Raw genomic sequence first — 13,405 nt, forward strand, 5'->3', positions numbered from 1 at the left:
GGGATAAGGGAGGGGGAGGGAGGGGATTACTGGTCTTTGTAGGGAATGCTGTGAAAGAGAAGATTTCAGCTTCAGCTTTAGATTTCAGCATTGAACCAATTTCCTCAACTTCTGCAAGCATATGATGTTCCAAGGGTCCAGGCATTCAGAACATCAATGCGACCACTTAAAATTCAAATTCACTTGATGCAACTGCATTACAGATAGACACACACATACAAAATCATGCAGGTATTATACATACAGAACCCACCTACGTTCGATATTACTTGCACATACAATGATAAAGAACTAATAAGCTCTCAACCTCACTTCATAATTTTTTGTCTAATTGTGCCTATCTTTTGTCATTTTTTCTTCCGTGCCCTTTTGTCTCGCAGGCTTCTCCTGTCCCATGAAGGCGTTCCCAGACATGCCCGGCTGAACTTCTGCCAAATTGTGGGCTACAAGGCTGACCCCTCCTTCCGCTGGTTTGCCGTGCTGGGGCTCTACCGCGACTATGAGGTTTGTATTCTTGAACCTGAACTTATTCAAGATTCCAGAATGGGTTAAAGGGAATGACTTCAAATTTCATAAACACTCATGTTTACTGGATCATGACAAGTAGCAGTGACTACACAACATCAATTGAATCAACTCTACTTGTGCACAACAGCGCTAACATAGATGTATTCATTTGTAAGTGTAAGAGACTAGTTATTGCAGAGGTGGTTATTTTTTTTTTTTTCTATAAAGAAATTTAATGAAGGTGTTAGCAGATTTTCCTTATCGGGTTATTTTTGTGTTTGACAGGATGACCCCTCCCAAAATACTCGTAATCATCCTTTTGACTTAAAGATATAGGAACAATGCCTCATCGTGCCTCGTTTCATTTGTTTTTGTGCTGTTTTCTTCTGAGAACGTGGCATTGAGGTTAAAATGTAAGATGCTTCATTGTAGAAGCATGAATTCAACCCCAAACTTAGCCCCACCCCTCCCCAAACCATACCCACACACAAGCTGTCTATAGTATGATGCCTCTGCCACTGACAACGTTGGCGGTATATAATGCTGCATTATGATACAATTTAAACAATACTTACTCTTCCAGTTTTAATGTGATTTCTTATATGAGGCCCCTGTTTCATAAGCCCCCGCACATCAATAACAGCATGAAATAGTTGCTAATACCATGGCAACAGCAAGGCTAAAACCGCTCAGCTGTGAAACATTTTGGTTGTTGACATGGTAATTGCAATGGCTATAAATTCTCTGTGAAATGAGGCCCAAAGAGAGGAGCCTGAACATGCAGATTTTATGTGATTATTGTGCAGCTACTTGTGGCTCATTTTTGTTAGTGGTGTTGTGAAAGTCAACCTGCATTATCTCATCTACTACCATTTTAACACTGCTACATAGGGTGCTAGTGGCATTTCATAGTGTTCATCCTCAGCGGGTTAAATAAAATTTGGTGATTGGCTATGCATTGGAACCTACCCTAAGTACATGGGTGGTTTGGGATTTGCTCTTAGTGCCACCATGATAATCTTGGTAGGAGTGAATGTAAGGGAGCCTTGGCGATAATAGACTTGTGTATAACAGTGTGAATGTGGTCATGTGTGGGTGTGGGTATGAATGTAGGGACAGTGTTATCTCCTTGTACTGTCACTGTTAAAATTAGATGTAGCCACTGGTGGCGTAGTGTGATTCTGCCTGGGTCAACATTATTCTGCATATCATTAAACACAATTACAGTTACCGTCCCCTCTTACCCATGTTATTGCTGTTTCTTTTAGGTTCACCACATTTTAATACCCTGCCATAATTTTACAGGACTCCAAATAGATAATTCCAGCTCTTGAAATTGTCCCCATGCAATGGTTGCTGTGTGCTGTCCCTTTACAATGATTCGGACAAACAGGCAGTTCAGCAACCAGCAAATGCCTATAAATAGATAGCTCCTACTAGGAATGGGCCATGCCATGTTTACTTTGAAACGGCAAAACTGATTGTCTCACGGATGAGGCATTATCAATGAGGGCACTTGATATTGTCGCTGGGGGAAATGTAATTAACAATTGAAGGACTTGCACTATTCCAGCATGTCGAGACTTGTGATACTTGGCTGTAACATCAGGAAGAGTGGTGGAGGTGGATGAATGCACCCCGATAGTCTCATCTCTGCATTTTTTTTTTTTATTTTTTTAATGGCAGCCAGTAAGGATAGGGAAGGGGAGGAGGGTAGGGTGCAGTGATACTGATAAGGCTTCTTTCCCTCAAGAGTAGAAGTTGTTCATCATTCTGCATTTCTCATGAATATTAAAGAAGACTTCTTTGTCATTAGTCTCAGCTTAGTCAGAAAGCTCTGTTTGGGTGTCAGTAAAGGTACTTAGATGGTGTAAGGTCTCAGTATGGGTGCTCACATGATATGTTTGCATTCTTCATCTTTAAAAACAAAGGAAATAAGATTTCTATTAAGTAGGCATGCCTTGAAAAAAGAAAGAAAAAAACCTTTAGAGAAAAGCTTGAAAACTGTAATATTCCAACCAAATATCTTTGAAATAGAAAAAACAAACAAACAAACAAATATTCTCAGACTGGGTAAAAAAGAATACCAGCACCGCAAGCATTGATGATTGGAGCAATATCAGCATTGAGATGTTGGTGTATCATGATATGTTATAAATGCTCGCACTGATGTATCAGGGTCTTATTATATGAAGAGTTGAAATTGATTATAAAGTTGATTTCAACTGGAAGTCTATGGCAGCCTGTGCGGTAAGGAAATTTGAAATCGATTTTATCTTTTGATAAAACAGGGCCCAGTACTTGTCCTGTACTTTTTAATTGAATGGTGCAAAAGTTCCATTAAAAAAACAAACAAACAACCAAATTATCTGCACAGGTGAGTAAGACCATACACTGACATCCCTACATCACTTTGCACTTTGCTGGTCTTGTGATTCTTTTTTCTACTTTGTTTTTTTGTTTGTTTGTTTGTTTGTATTTGTAGTACTCAGGTTATAGGTCCTAGTGCCATTCTCATTGCACTCAGAATAATGTGTTTTCAGGTCGTGATTCTGATCTTGACCCAAATTTCAAAATTGTTAGAGTGAGAACAGAAATGAGGCATTTTTAAATGAGGTTTGGGTTGCGATCCAAATCAAACAAATTCTTTTGATTTTTTTTTTTGTTGTTGAAAAAAGAAGAGTTGTGCAGAGACAACATTGACAGCAAAAAAAGAAATTGAAATTTCATATCCCACAATATTCTGTGTGTGTTGCTCCTTGCAATTTCTACCAAGCTGTGGTGAACCAATTGAATTGGTCTTGAGACATAGCCTTGTAAGCATACCATTCAAATCATGGGGAGGGGGTGTCAGCTCTTTGCAAATAGTCATGACCCAAAAGTTTCACTCTTTTTTTGTTACTGTTTGAATGCTGAATCAAAAAGAGGCGACCCTGTTTGCGACCCAGATTTTAAAATTTTTTGCAGTGAAAAAGACACTATGGACAAATTTCCAATGAGGTATGACCTTGTGTGTCCTAACAGATCCACAATCTTGTTTACAACATTTTAGGGACATGGTCGTATTAAACAAGCTATTGGCATGTAGTTATACTTCATGGATGAGTTCTTAGAGGTATTAGCTATAGCTGTAGCTATATTTTTTCAGTGGATTCACAGAGCTCACATTGGCAGCAAAGGACATATTTTGATCATTATCACAGATGACTCTAATTACTGTTATTTGCGCGCCCATTACAAATACGTATGCAAGTGCAGTGATGGGGGGGGGGGGGGGTTGGGGGACTTGTTTTTTCTCTGACACACTGTAATTCATGCTAAAGGACTGCTGTGAATATGAACAGGGATTATTCCATAAATGCAGTACATCAGAACAGCCTTGACGGTTTGAAAGAAGTCAGTGGGCATGCAGTCTGCTTTGACACTGTCAAAAATGACTAATTGACCTACTGAAAGAAAGAAAAGAGAGAAAGAATAGACTATTAGCAGGTGATCCCTTCAAATCAGTCTTGAACCCTTCTTTACCACTGGTCCTTCCAAATACATCTGTCATTCTGTCTTCTGTTCTGGTGCAGTGAAGACCAGCTCATGAACTCTTTGTTTATTGTATCGTGAAGAATACCAAAATATTAGATATTTCCGCATCATCACACTATGGATCAATACCAGACAAAATGAGAAATTACCAGACCATGAACCCTGTATGTCATGGCAAGTATGCAGAATTACCTAGTTTTTATCTGGCAATCCAGCAATAAATGGCATGACAAGATAATGAAGGATTTTACATTAGGCGACCAGGTGTGCCCGGAATGACGGCCAGCTGTTACAACAATGCCAGGGGATAGGTTTGGCTTCCTGGCTTGGAAGACAAAACCCCCCCCCCCCCCCCCAAAAAAAAAAAAAAAACATCTTTGAGGTCATCCATTTTCCTCGTGCACGTCCAAGTTGATAGCACAAGAAAGAACTTTCCTCTCTGTATCCCGTAGCTCAAGAAGGATGCTATATGAACAGTTAACATACATGGATTATACCTTGTGGGACTGTGGCTAATTAGTAGCTTGACAACAATGGTGTCAAATCAATGTTGTCCTGCAAAATAAGATGGTGTAATAATGAGTGGTTCATAATGCATGAGAGTGGGTCATTTGTCCATTTGTCCTGTACAGATTCACAGTATGCTTGCAATAAGCAGTGATTTGCATGCACCCCCTCCCCCCAGAATTCATTTCAAGAATCGCTTAATCCTATGATATAGACTAAAATTTCTTTACCCCCCCCCCTTTTCTTTGTGTGTGTGGAGGGGGGGGGGGGGGGCTTGGGGCGTGGGGCTGGGGAGGATTAATTAAGCAAATCATATACATTTACAATGCATATACATCTATTGATCTATTGATAAGGTTAGAAAAATGACTCCAAATTGAGAGTTGTGAAAGAGGTATGTGTTGTAATTTATTCATAATATCCCTGAGTACGCTCCATCAGTTCTGATCGAAGTTCATGCATTCTTCTCATCTCTTGCCATTAGGAAGTACACACAGGAGATATAATGCTCTAATAGGTGACTCTGGATTTCCAGGGATCACATGATATCCATCATCAGATCTTTTACTTCCCTTAGGCTTGTTTTTTTGTCCAAAACAAACAAAATGAGGCAATAAATCTCCCGTGTCCTCTCTGAAGAGCCATGCTGCTACTGTGCCATCCTATAATAACTACGCAAACATAAATCAAAAGTCATCAGTTATTAAAAAGAAAAAAAAGATGAAAAAATCAGCAATGAATGGACAGTGTCGAAGTGTGCAAAAAGGTCAATACAGTCAAACACCCCTGTTCACATTAAAAAGATGTGTGTAATGTAACTAATTTCTCATTATTTTTGTAAGTATTCATTATTGTGTTTCTAAATGTCCTGGGCCCTTCTTCCATGTTTTATACAAATTCTTTTCCTTTGTTTGATTTGAATACTCAGTATTAAAGTAATGCAATATGAAAGCCTGTTTCAGCATTTATCAATAGGAATTCACAGCTCATACACTGTAGTGCACATGTAGTCAGATCCCATGGAACTGCTCTCTTGTTCAAGTGTAGCGTGGCTGTCTTTGCTCTTGGTGATTTACTGCTAGTAAAATATTCAAAGATAAGGGTTTAAGTTCCACCCTGAGCTCTGATGGCTTTCCTCATAAATTTTTGTCAGCTAAGAGGCTGTTCACTTCACCCAAGATTGAAAGATATACTTTCACTTCACCTGTCCCATACACGGGACCTGTATCAGAGAAGTTTCATCACTTTTAAAAGGGCAAAAGTATACTTATATCAGGGAGGTGGGAATCTCTTCCTACCTCCCTGCTTATAAGAGAGAGCAATATGTGCTGTTTTTATCTAAATCAATAAAATGTGTATTAAGTAAAACAAGCAATATAAATAGCAATATTTTGCTTTTATTCAACGTTCATGCTAGTGATAAAATAAAAAGAGAAAACAAGGTAATACTGTATATGCCGAATGTTTCGCGAGGTTTTTATTTTTGCGAATTTCGCGAGTCAGGTGCTATTCGCGAAATTAAAGACACACGTAAATATTGACTCTGATCCCGATGTGGATGTGACGTACGCATGTATATTTCTCTGTTCAGTACAAGACTCCACGATCACGAATTTATCCATTCGCGAAATCGTCGGGAATTCCTGATTTGCGAAAATTTAGACTCGCAAAATATATGCAGTTTTTAAAGTCATGACAATTCCCAGTGGGAGTGGCCCTTCTGTGGATCTTTCCTACATTCATGTTGTTTTTGGATGTCTCGACAGGATGGAGATTCCAGATCGGTTTCAGGTGTGGTCCAGATCTACTCAGCCACCATCGACCGCAGCCAGTGTATAGATGCGCAGGCTGTCAGCTTCGCCTCCTACCAGCGCAGCGACAACAAGCTCAACAATTCCGTCCTCATCCTTGTCAATCGACAGGCAGGCCAGCAGGGAAAGGTAGGATGGAGAGAAAGTAGGAAAGGGTGAGAGAGAGAGACAGACAAACAGACAGAGAGACAGATGTAGAGATATATTGCATGAAAGAATGGTAGAGGAAAGAAGAGAGCGGAAGAAGAGAGAGAGGGAAGGAGTGAATGTAGGAGAAAACAAAGAGAGAGATGGCATGGGCATGAGTGGGAGGAGAAAGTGTGAAAAAAAAATGAGAGAGAGAAAAAAGAGATAGAAAAAGGAGACAGAAGAGGAGACAGAGGGAGTAATAAGGAGAATTTTGAGGGTGAAAGTACCTGTGTTGACATGGTAGAGAAAGGGTACTATGCCTGGTGCATACCTCACACACTTGTTTTCCCATTTTTCCTTTTACCAAAATGTATGTAGACAGACACCAGCTGAGAGCAGGTGCAGCTTGAGTGGAGGCAAACACCAGAAGAATGTGGGCTCGAGTCTTTCTCACTTCTAGCTCTCATTCTTTATCTGAAGGAATGTTTAAGAGCATGCTGAAATTAGAGACATTATATTGTTGTCAGATTCTGTCTAAAGCCTCTCTTAAAAAAAAAAACAGAAAAGAAAAGAAAATGCCTCATTCTCTGAGTCCTTTTTGTGACTGGCTTTGATTTCTTCTAGATATATTTGTGTCTGTAAACTAAATTCCACATCAAGGGACTTCTATGTTTTGAAATGTAAAGCTGATACTTTGTGCCATGCAACTGCACCCCAAGGTCCTCAATCTTTTGAAGTTAGGCCTGCCAAGCCCTGTTAAAGGAATAGAATTTAAAGTACGAAGGGAAAATCTAATAATATGGTATATAAGGTAAAGAGGAAAGGAAATCTTCTGGAATGTGTGATTATTTGTTTGATTATCTAACTATTAATTCTTCCCACTCCTTTTTCCTTTACGAATTTGAATTATTGAAATACAGTGTTTATACCAAGAATTAATTTTTCACAAAAATATACTTACTGTAAACGTGGAAATTTTCGCGGTACATTAATTTTCGCGGATTTCGCGCTACGTTCAGCTAGCGCGAATTCAAAAACGCGCGAATATATCTTCACAATTTTCTATGCACATTTTGAACGGGATGATTGTGTGCGCTTCATCGATGATACTGCTGCGTAGTACAATGTACAGGCATGTTTACGCTACTGTGCGAAGAGACGATAGATTGATGTGTACTGTAGCATGCATGTGTGTGTGTGTGGTGTGTGTCCTCGAACATGTTGTAAGTATTGTGCGTGTACGTGTGTGTAGCGTAGCGTAGAGAGCGACGCTCGGTAATGCTTGCTGAATATCCGGCCGCGATCCTCCGATCCCATTGGCGCAAAAAAAAAAAAAATGTTGCTCCCATTGCATGCCCCCCCCCCCCCAAGCTGTGGTATGTGGACGACGTCGTGCATTTCAAGACGTACTGTAGTGAGCGCGTACCTACATACCGTGCATTCCGATTGGATTGTATGCGTGTGTATGTGGTAAGTATATGTGATGAAATCGTTGTGTGTCATGCTAGGCGTACCGGTATGCGGTACGGTATGCGGTCTATGTATGCAACGCGCATGCACTAGATTCCTAAGAGTGTTTGAATTTTTCCCGGGATTTCCTTCCGTTGGCAATTCAATCTTAGCGAAAATGCTTCGTTATTTTAAGCCAGTATCGAAGACAGATAATCTTCAGCTTTTTCCAAAGCCTGCCAACAAGATCTTGCAAGAGGATGGACTTGATCCAGCATCCATCCGATCAGCAAATGAGGAGATTTTGAAGAAAGTGGAAGAAGATTCATCGGACCAAACGCTTGGGTCTACGTTGTCTGCCGCTAGTTCTACTAGTGGCGGCAAAGTGAAACCCAAGCGTGGTCCGTATGGAGTCTACTCCAGCCAGCTTCGTGCGAAGATTGGCAGATACGCAGCTGAAAATGGCGTTGTTGCGGCGGCAAGAAATTTCACCAAGGAACTCGGACGCCCTGTCAACGAGAGTACGGTGAGAGGGATGAAGAAGGCCTACCTCGGAAAGCTGGACGAAGCTATCCCTGGACCGATCGACGAACTTGCCCGTCAGCACCGCGGCAGACCTCTCATGCTTGGAAAGGAGATGGATTTGAAGGTCCAAAAATTCATCAGGGCTTTGCGCGAGAGTGGAGGACCTGTATCAACCCCTCTGGTGGTAGCGGCAACGAAGGGACTGTTGAAAAATGAGACCCCTCCAATTCTGTCAGAATTTGGGGGACACCTAGTCATCGAGAAGACTTGGGCACGCTCTTTGCTACAGCGCATGAACTTCACGAAGCGGAAAGGCACAAAAGCAGCTCGGAAACTCCCTGATGACCTTGAGGCTTTGCGGGGGAAGTTTCAGCGGCGGATTGGCAGGCGTGTCCGGAAGTACAACATCCCAGACGAACTGATCTTGAACTGGGATCAGACTGCCGTGGAAGTAATTCCATCTGGGAGCTGGACAATGAATCATCGTGGGGAAACGCAAGTGGAGATCAAGGGAGTGGATGACAAGAGGCAGTACACTGCCCTTCTTGCATGCACCATGAGTGGCGAGCTGTTGCCTCCTCAGATTATCTATCAGGGGACCACTGAGAGATGTCATCCAAACATCAACTTTCCTCGAGATTGGGACATCTGGCATAGCGTCAGTCACTGGAGTACAAGCGACACCATGGTGCGCTACATCGAGCGGATCATTGTTCCATATGTTCGGCGCACTCAGGAGAGGCTGAACACCATCGCTCCTCCACTTCTCATCTTCGATGTGTTTGCTGCCCATCGTACTGATGACGTCAGGAGAGCAATCACGGAAGCAGGTGGTCTGTGCGTGTTCGTTCCACCTACATGCACGGATGAAATGCAGCCTCTCGATGCTACTGTGAATGCCAAGTACAAACAGGTGATGCGCACGCAATTCCAGATGTGGTTTGCCGAAAAAGTGGCAGCAATGGTAGAGCAAGGGCTTGGAGCGGCTGACATCGCGTCTCGATTGGATTTACGCACGGCCACCATCAAGCCTGTACACGCCCAGTGGCTTATCCGCACCCAAGCGATCGTGTCAAGCGAGGCAGAGATCATCAAGGAGGGGTTCAGGAAAACTGGAATCGTGCAGGCGGTGTACGATGCTCGTGCAGGTCCCGTACCTCCATGTGCTGACAGTGACGCCGAAACAGGCGAATGGGATGACGAGTAGACATCTCCCCAACTTCTTCGTGACTTTCAGTTCTAATTTGCCTGTTGTTTTTGACTTCGGATGTAGGCCTACTTGTTTTCTTTTTTTCTGAGGACGCATCCCGTGATTGTTAAGAGTTGTCCATTGATATTGCCGTTGCAACATGTTCAGAATGGAAAGTTACGTTCCAACTACGAACCAGATCAGATGTTGAATAACGTTACTGCTGTTGTTAGTGTTCACTCAGCATGTTTGTACTGTAACCTGGAATCAACTTCAACTGCTTGATGAGCTTGGAATGCAGCAATTAATATGGAATACAATGTATTTACCTAGCTTTGACTCTGAGCAGCTGCCGTAAAAATGTTCGGTGTGGATGTTTTTGGATAAACTTTGGAAATATTACATCTCCAATCTTTGGAAATGAGCTGGAGGCAGTGGAGCATCTACACTAGTATCGGTAAGTTAAAAATCTGAAACGTGCCAAGATTCATTATTTTTGTAAACGTCTACGAGTACATGCAGTACACATGTGCTCTCTAGCTCTGTGGCCATGCGTACCGGCCTAGCAATAAAGTAGCGTAGCAACATAGCACTAGCAGTATTGTCGCACGCACCGCACGCACCGATGCTACATTCCCCCGTAACTACGGTACTACAGTCACAGCTGTACTACGTATTTGAGTGCTTGTACTCGCAGTCGAGCCGCTCGCTACGTCGCTTGTCGTACGCTGGCATAGCAAGCTATGTAGCAGAGGCTTTGGATGAAAGCAGTGAATGTGTACTACAGTAAAAGTAACCTGCTGCGGAGCGCGAATTTAAGAACCCGCGAATACGTTTTCGAGCCGCTCAGCGCGAAAAATTAATCGCGCGAAAATATTGACGTTTACAGTATACCTCAAAAACTCTTGCTTAACCCTTATGTGTGTTGTATATGCAAATGTATGATCTCACAAATCTTTGTGAAGACTCTGGTTGAATAGAAAATTCAATCACTACTTGCAGAGCTCTACATCGTATGGGAACAGCCACATATATCAAGGTTGACTTTACTTTGTGCCTGCATTTGTGAAAGAGAAAATTCCACTTTCAAGTATTTTACAGTTTTCCCCCCTTTATGTGTGTATGCATGGTGAGAAGGTTGTTGTAATGATCACGATCTTTCCTTGGTAGTTAGATGAAATCATGATTCATGTTCTTTGTGTCACGGCTTATCAGATCCACATCATAGAGCTGGGACCGCACATAGACGGGAACTGTGCCCTGACAAACCACTCGGAGCAGGTCAACTTTGACGAGGAGGAGAGATACGATTTCCCTGTCAATGTGCAGGTGGGGAGGCACTTTCCATTTCTGTTCTCTCAAAGAAAATCCTCGGTATAATAAAATAGGGCTCAACATTAGCTGTGACCTGCCACCAAAAATTGATGTCTGGCCACCAAACTTTCAAAAAGAATATCTTCTGGTGGCCCAATCAGGCAGCTAAGATTCAAAATAGATTAATTGCTATGTTTCCTTTTATTTAGCACCACTACACTTCTTTTTCATGCCACCAACATTTCAGATTCAATGATTTGAGTGGCCTGATTGGGTCACCAGAGTAAAAAGGCAAAGGAATGGTAATCCACTAGAGGCACTAACAAGTCACTAGCCCTCGCTTCGGTATTTTCAGATCGTCACCCATCCTTGAGCCGCAAATGGGAAAAATAGAATTATAGGGTTGATGTTAGATGTTTGGGTGGGTGGATAGATAGATTAATCAATGGATGGATCTTTAAGGTATCTAGACAGATGCATACATCAGGTAGCCCAAAACAAAAAGTTGAATAGAGGGGAGGATAATATGTATAGATGTTAAGTAGATATTCATTCATGTCTACCATTAGTTGTAATACAGTAAGACTGATTTTGAGAGTGAATGACAAAAGTGACATAGGTCTTTTACATCCTCTACTCCTGTTTCTTTTACCAGGGAGTAAGAGGGGGAATAAAGAAGATGTTGTGATTTTGGTTTCTAGAAGCTTCCGTATTAACATTAACATTGGTTACGTAACACAGTGAAGGTTATTACAATGTATGATTTTCAGGAGGAATGAGAAGAGGGAATTTAGTCCATGAATTCCTTTCACAGTGCTCTAGAGAGGATGTAAAAATGTAATGTGTTTAGTTTGAATTTCTTCCTTGAGATTGGAGTGAAATACAAGAGTGTGAAGTTTGAATTGAAACCGGTATCTCCCCTCTGTCCACGCCCACCAGGTGAGCTCCGCCCAGGGGCTGGTGTACATTCTCACCAAGCTGGGGAGGGTCAAAGTCTGTGACATGGAAACTGGGACCTTCCTCTGTGGCTCACGGGCCTCCCACCTCACTGTCTTCAGCTGTATGCCGGACGCTGACAGCAAGAGGATCCTGGGGGTCAGTCGCTGTGGACGGGTGAGTTTGACCGGCACAATGCCAGTCATGTCACTCACATTACTCATCTCAATGTAACCAACATGCTTGCACAAAAGGGCAAGGGCCATCCTACAAGACTATTGAATGCAATGAACTGATGTCTGCTAGTTCATGTTGTTCAGATATGCACAAGAATTCAAGCATTCCATCATTCAGATCAAATGATTTGGAAGTACTTACGATGAAAACAGTACCAGAACAGAAGGATTAAACAGTGAAGCAATGCGAAAATGAAAACATGTGTTTTTCACTCTGTATTCAGTTTATCGCTACATGTCATTCTTCTTCCTCCTTTCTCTCTTTTCTTTGCAGCTTTTGTCCATCGGAGTGAAAGAGAAGGCACTGCTCTCCCACATACGGACAGTCTTGAAGCGTCCAGCCATAGCGGACAGACTCGAGAGAACTTTCTCAGACTCTCTCTGACACCATTCTTGCCTTACGTAGGGAAACCAGTCTCATTTGTACGTCATGTGATTTGTGTGCTCTGAACCCAGCGTCATCTGACCTTTTTTTTTTTTCTTTCTTTGAAGGACAAAAGGTCAAAACATTAGTGGAGGAATGGAAGAAGAAACAGCCAGACATGTATTAAGTGGAATAATTCTTAAGTAGAACACAAACTTAAATCATTAAGTTGTATGTTATGTGCTTGTAAAAGCCAGTTCAAATTCAGATTTGACAGGCACAGCAATAGTCTTATGGTATTGTTGAGTGAGGATGGATGGTCTACAATTTCCAGTTCAGCGGCAAAGGGTCATATGTGGAGGCAGGTGTGAGCAGGTGGAGATGCATCATGATGGCAGACAAAGTCATCCATTTCTAGAGAGGGACAGACATTGGACCAACAGCTCTCATCATTTTAGCGTAGTGTTCCACACATGAGTATTTTGGCGAAGAAGTAATACGATAAAAGACTACATGCGTTGTCTTTTGCTTTTTTTCTCTTTTGCAACAAGCTGCAATAAAAAGTCTTGATATTAACCTGTTGAGGACGGTTTAATTTTGCTGCAACACACATTTCCCGTAGACGCTTGTCAGAGCATGCTTGGGGCTCGTCCTCAACGGGTTAAGGGAGGCGTGGACATCACCTCCAGTTATATGTAGAGAGAGGGGAGTCAGAAAGGGGGAAAGTGCAAGATCAGAATCCACACCAAGGTAGGAAGCCATGTGCGTATCGTCTACCAAAGGACCTGTTCTGCTGAATCTGACGCGTCGTTTGCTGGGTTGTGTTTGTTTTGCAAGATGAGGTCAAAGTTTATGCATCCGATCGCATTGTCACTGCCAAACATACACTACAGACCATGTC

General features: G+C 42.1%; 1 pseudogene; it reads left to right on the forward strand.

Annotated features, from left to right (window-relative positions):
- Positions 1-12,987, forward strand: part of LOC140226782 (clathrin heavy chain-like) — a 63,810-nt pseudogene extending 50,823 nt beyond the window's left edge.
- Positions 12,988-13,405: the final 418 nt, after the last annotated feature.

The sequence above is a fragment of the Diadema setosum genome, chromosome 4 (assembly GCF_964275005.1).
Source record: "Diadema setosum chromosome 4, eeDiaSeto1, whole genome shotgun sequence".
NCBI classification, from domain to species: Eukaryota; Metazoa; Echinodermata; class Echinoidea; order Diadematoida; family Diadematidae; genus Diadema; species Diadema setosum.